General features: G+C 44.1%; 1 long non-coding RNA gene across 1 annotated transcript; it reads right to left on the bottom strand.

Annotated features, from left to right (window-relative positions):
- Positions 1-2290: 2290 nt before the first annotated feature.
- LOC115894616 lies at positions 2291-5433 on the bottom strand. The gene is made up of 3 exons (XR_004054754.1): positions 5010-5433; positions 4765-4827; positions 2291-2524 (listed from the first exon to the last, which is right to left on the bottom strand). It is a non-coding gene; the product is annotated as an uncharacterized LOC115894616 (long non-coding RNA).
- Positions 5434-6335: the final 902 nt, after the last annotated feature.

Genomic DNA, 6335 nt, shown 5'->3' with positions numbered 1-6335 from the left:
GCAATGTTTTGTGGGCAGGGGGTGGATCTCACAAAGCACATTCTCAAGGGTGGGGAGAATTACAAAGAACCTTCTTAAGGGTGGGGGAGATTACAAAGTACATTGATCAGTTAGGGTGGGGCAGAAACAAATCACAATGGTGGAATGTCATCAGTTCAGGCTATTTTCACTTCTTTTGTGGATCTTCAGTTGCTTCAGGCCATCTGGATGTAAACATGCAGGTCACTGGGGATATGATGGCTCAGCTTGGGCTCAGAGGCCTGACAACCTGTAATCCCAGCACTTTGGGAAGCCGAGGTGGGCGGATCATGAGGTCAGGAGTTCGAGACCATTCTGACCAACATGGTGAAACTCTGTCTTTATTAAAATACAAAAATTAGACAGATATGGTGGTGCACACCTGTAATCCCAGCTACTCGGGAGGCTGAGGCAGGGGAATTGCTTGAATCCAGGAGGCGGAGGTTACAGTGAGCCAAGATCATGCCATTGCACTCCAGCCTGAGTGACAAAGCCAGACTCCATCTCAAAAAAAAAAATTAGAATCCCTAAAACACTGAACATAGTAGTCAAATGGCTACTGAATGCAAAGATCAGGCAATTAACACTGGGAAATGTATAGTTCAATAGACTATCTGGATCATCATGTGCCTCAAAAAACACTGTCTTCCTCCCAACTCCATATTTTTCTTCCTCTGTCTCTGTCCTTTCCTTTATAATTTATTAATTTATTATTATTATTTTTTTGAGATGGGGATCTCTCTAAGTTGCCCAGTCTGCTCTCAAATGATCCTCCTGGCTTGGCCTCCCAAGGTGCTGGGATCACAAGTATAAGCCAGCGTGCCTGGCCTCCCCTCGATTTTAATATAGCTTGAACTTTACTATTACATGCATAGATATTCATTATAGAAAATATAGATAAGCAAAAAAGAAGAAAATAAAAATGAATTCACACATCTACCATTCCAAAATAATGAAAATGTGTATTCATAGCCTTTGAGATATTTATGCAAACATGTTTTTTTTTTTTTTTGAGACGGAGTCTCGCTCTGTCGCACAGGCTGGAGTGCAGTGGCGCGATCTCGGCTCACTGCAAGCTCCGTCTCTCGGATTCATGCCATTCTCCCCCCTCAGCCTCTGAGTAGCTGGGACTACAGGCGCCTGCCACCACGCCCGGCTAATTTTTTGTATTTTCAGTAAAGACGGGGCTTCATCGTGTTAGCCAGGATGGTCTTGATCTCCTGACCTCGTGATCCGCCCGCCTCGGCCTCCCAAAGTGCTGGGATTACAGGCTTGAGCCACCGCGCCCGGCCGCAAACATGCATTTAAAAGGGAATCGGTGGGGAGCGGTGGCTCACGCGTGTAATACCAGCACTTTGGGAAGCTGAGGTGGGTAGATCACCTGAGATCAGGAATTTGAGACCAGCCTGGCCGGCATGGTGAAACCCCGTCTCTATTAAAAATACAAAAATTAGCAGGGCATGGTGGCAGGCGCCGATAATCCCAGCTACTCTGGTGGCTGAGTAAGGAGAATTGCTTGAACCCAGGAGGAAGAGGTTACCATGAGCTGAGATTGTGCCATTGCACTCCAGCCTGGGAGACAAGAGTGAAACTCTGTCTCAATAAAGAAATATAAAAGGGAATCATACTGTACATGCCATTTTTAACCTGAGTTTTTTCACTGTGTAATTATGTATTTTTTCCGAGATAATGAGAGTGAAAGCTCTGACAGAGCCAGGAACAGTGGCAAGAATGCTGATGGGCAAAGAACAGGTGGTGAGATCAGAAACTCCCCCACTAACCTGCTGAATTGCAATCCTCTTCCTCATATTCTCTTCCCTCTATCTTCTGATCCTCCCTGACTTCATGTCTCTCCCTCTGTTTGCCTTCTACATGCTCTTTCCCTTTCTCTTTTCTTTCACCTTCTACCCTCAATTCTCTCTACTAAAGCAACTGAGGCCTTCAGGACAAGGGTTAATATTTAATAGAATTAAACTTCCTGCTAATTTGACAAGGGATGCATAACCAGGAAGCTGGAGCGACAGCTGCACCCTCCTCTGAAGTGGGGATTTTCTGAGCAAGCCCAGGCAAGAGCCCTCTGTTCTTTTTCTTTTTTTTTTTGAGACAGAGTTTCGTTCTTGCTGCCCAGGCTGGAAGGCTGGAGCGCAATGACATGATCTTGGCTCACTTCTCCTGCCTCAGCCTCCCAAGTAACTGAGATTACAGGCATGCGCCACCATGCCCGGCTAATTTTGTATTTTTAGTAGAAATGGGGTTTCACCATGTTAGTCAGGCTTGTCTCCAACTCCTGATCTCTGGTGATCCACCCACTGTGACCTCTCAAAGTGCTGGGATTACAGGCATGAGCCACCACACCCAGCCTGAGCCTTCTGTTTTTGATGACTATCTGTTATTTTCACTCAGGAGTCCAAATTAAAGTTCCTTATTTGTCTCAGAAGCAAGGTGTGGCTAGAGGCAGTGGGGTACCCAGGTTGTCAGGAAGAGCCATGTCGGGAAGATTGCATTTCTGGAATTGAAACCAACGGAGAGATGGTTGACAGAAGGTGAGGACCGAGAAGGAGGCAGGCATGAAAATCCAGAACAAACCAGCTGCAGAGCTTCCCCACTGGTGTTGCAAAACCGGTCACAGAAAGCCAGTTCCTCTTGCTTTAGGTGGCAATAATCTTCTACATGCTGGTTACCTCAACCCCACTGACAAAGACATTTCCACCTGTAGTTATTAATCCACTGGTAGTGAGGAAAAGTTTTCTGAACTTTGAAAACTTCATTGGGCTGGTGTGAAAGAAAGTCAGCACTTTCTACTACACTAAAGCCAAATTGTGTTTTTCAGAGGCTGTAGAAAATTACTATTTTCATTAAATGCAAATTGTTGCCCCCAAGCCAGTGACATTCTAAGGGATGTAACTATCATTGGCTTTATTAACTAGGAGAGGCTACTTTACTCAGCTCTCTAAAGGCACTCTGCTGTGGAAGGTTCTAGAAAATGAATGGAAAGTGACTCATTCTCCACCCTCTTCCCCAAAACCAGAACTCCCCCTGCGGCAAAACACCCCCTGCAGCAGCAGGAGTTTATGGATTATCCTCAGAGTGGGGGTGTAGCACGTGGGCCACTAGATGCTTCAGGGGGCAGCAATTAAGTGCTTCGCCAGGGACATTAGTCACAGTGGGTGGGACCCTCCCTGTCATCCTGCAGAAATGGGAGCCAGAGAAGCTGGTAATAGCTGAAGAGAGGGAGGCCCCATTCCCTACAACCTCTCCCTTTTCCCAGCACAGCAGCAAGTACTTAGTATGTACAAGCACTTAGCATATGTACAAGGTCAGAAAGGAGGTGAAAAATAGGGAGAAGGTGTTTTGACATAAATATTTCCAGAAAGGATCTCTTAAGGAAGAGCATCTCTGGCTTATGGCAGAGTTGAAACTTAAAAGATAAAAAAATATATATATATTCGAGAAAAACTAGAAAATTTTTTCCTCCTCCTCACCCCGAGAAACAAATCTCTACTTGTAGTGGTGCCTGAAGTTTTACCATTAGTGACTCATTCCTTCGTGAATTGCAGGAGACTGGTATTTAAGAGGTCTGTATTGAAATACAAATATTTGTGAGACCTGCCAATAATTTTCGCTAGCATCAGAATCCTTGAGATGACCTCAAATACAGATTCCTGGTGGCATAGACATGCATACTTCGTCTCCCTTGTTCTCACTACAACCATGGCCTTCAGCCAATAGATGGGTTCTCCAGTTCTCTGGCTTCTGATGGGACCCTGATGTAGTTAACTTAAGTTCTTGCTTTTGCAGGCTAGAAAATGATTTCCACTGTGGTGACAGTTTGGCTACCTCAATCAGAATGGACCCTTTATAGTTAAAGATGAAAGCAATGGAAAACTGTAAATAGTTGGGTTTTTAAAATTTTGGCACATCAAAATGGAGGGTGGCTATATAGGAGTCAACACTGTCACCTTCCTCCACTGAATCCATGGCCCCTTCCTATATCTTGTCTCACTCTTTTCTCCTTGATTTCTCTACAATTACATTCTCTTTCTCCTTTTTCTCCTACCTCTCAAGACACAGACATATTAGGAATGCAATTGTACTTGTCTCATACGTACTTAATCATTTAATACTTTCTTTCCACAACATAGTGAGAAATAAAATTCTAAGCCCCTAACTGACTGAATGGACTCTTGGCCAAAGGAGCCCCAAAGAAACCTTGGAAGCTGAATTGGCCACAATCTGACACCTCCTCCCTCGACAAAAGTCATTAGGTTTCCTTCTCTAAGTTCTAAACAGAAACCAGTCCTTTCACACAGAACAAAGACAAGATGAGGTTAATGGTTCCTCCGTCACTCCCCAAGACCTCTGCTTCCTCTATTCCCCTTTTCTTCAACGCTGGCCTTATCTGATATGAAATGTAGATTTTGGGAGCACTAATTAAGTCTCACAAATACATTCTCATTGGTCTCACTGCCGCCCCTCATCCACCCCTTTTAAAAGAAAATGAAGAAATACTAAACTTCCTGAGAATCTCTTTGGAAAAAACAGCCACAGATGCTTCTGTGACTCATGTTTTTTCCCAGGCACGCCCTCACACTGGCTCAAAACCTGGATGATTTGAATCTTAGGCTTCAATCACTCATTTTGGTTTTCAACAGGTTTAATATTTTACTTGAGAATAGAGTTGTGTCAGTGAGTTGGCCATTTTTACTCAATGGGCTTAGCAGCTATGACGGGGATAAAAGGCCTTACCTCTGTTTCCTGATGTTAAGAGTGAAGGGATCATTGATCAGGTGCTGAGAGCCACAGGGCTACCTAGAGAGTGTCAGAGGGTAATAAGGGTGAGTTGGAGGTTTGAAAAAACAGGACCAAGGACAAGATCCCCCTCCCTCTCAGACCGCAAAAGAACAAGTTAAAATCAGACCTGACCAGTGAGCCCTGGTTAACAGTCCACCCTGGGGCAGCGGCAAAGACTCCACAGGTTGCTCTCTACTCACCCCCTCCATAAGATTTCCTCAGGTTGGGAGGGCACATGGACCCAGGTTATTCTGTAGAGTTGGGACAACCCTAATGTGCCTCTTCTACCTGTTGGCCTCCTTTTCCCTACTTCAATACACACAGGTGAAATCAAATGAAAATTAACACCAAGGACCCCACAACGGATAAAGAAGCCACTAAAAGCCAAGAAAGCAGAGTGTGTGGACAAAAGAAGGGGGAAGTCACTCCAGATTCTCTGGGTTGTTAGGTGTAGTTTGGAAGACAAAGTTACTGATATTTTCAAGCTTCAGCTGGCCAAGCCGTCTTCTCCCCTAGGCGGGGAGGCCTCCATGAGCTCCAACAGGCAGCCTGGCCGACCTCCCAGCTCTGCTCAGTTGCTCGGCACCCCACAGAGTAGAGAAGGTGAAGTCCATAATGAACACACTGCCCTGGCCACTTACTTCCCCCAACCAAAGAAGCCCTCGTCTCCCAGTCCTAGACCATTTCCGGAGACCAGCTTGTGACACAGCCACAACCTCTGGTCACTCTGTCAACTATCTGCAGTTCCTCCTTCTTCCTTTCCTCTCTCCCCTCATAAACAATGACCGTTGATATTTCCACTAGCTACAGATGCTGATGCCAAGATTAGCTGTGATCAAGATGATATTCTTCATCCTCCAAAACAATGACCAAAATGTTTTATTTTATGGCTAGGAATTTTACTTTCTTTCATATGAAATATTTAATATATTTTCACTGTGCTCATTTTTGTTCTGTGTGGTGATAGTTAATAGCAAAACTTATGCTACCCAACCAAGAAATAAACAAGGAACTTCTTGATCACAGGAGGAACTAACCATGCAGCTGAAAGCAGAGGCGCAAAAAAGAGCTTTTTCTATGTTTGATTCCTTTTCTGATTTGTATAATCTCCCCACCAAAAAAAAAAAATCAACGAATTGTGTAACTCAGTTTCTCAAGTGTCATAACAACTTGGGTTCCCTGTTCCACTCTCCCCACACACAGAATTCTTAATAAGAAATGAAAGCACACACAGACATCTATTGTTTTAAGCAGGTAGCTATATGCCTCTGCTGCCACTCAGCAAAGACAGGGCAAGTTCTTATTTATGTAAAGCCCAGATACCAATACTTAACAGCCTTCTCTTCTATAAGTTAAAATCTAAAAAATAGAATTTCAGAACAGGGGAGGAAACTATGAATATTACAACACATAATACTGAGGCAACCATAGTCTCATGGGAAAAAAACCAGGACAGAACCCAGATGATGCAGAGTTTTAAATGTAAAAATAAAAGAACAAAAGTAATAGAGAAAAAATGGTTTTTT

This window comes from Rhinopithecus roxellana, chromosome 18 (genome assembly GCF_007565055.1).
Source record: "Rhinopithecus roxellana isolate Shanxi Qingling chromosome 18, ASM756505v1, whole genome shotgun sequence".
NCBI lineage: Eukaryota > Metazoa > Chordata > Mammalia > Primates > Cercopithecidae > Rhinopithecus > Rhinopithecus roxellana.
Note: the sequence above shows the minus strand (reverse complement) of the source record. Positions and strands in the feature narration are given on the sequence as shown.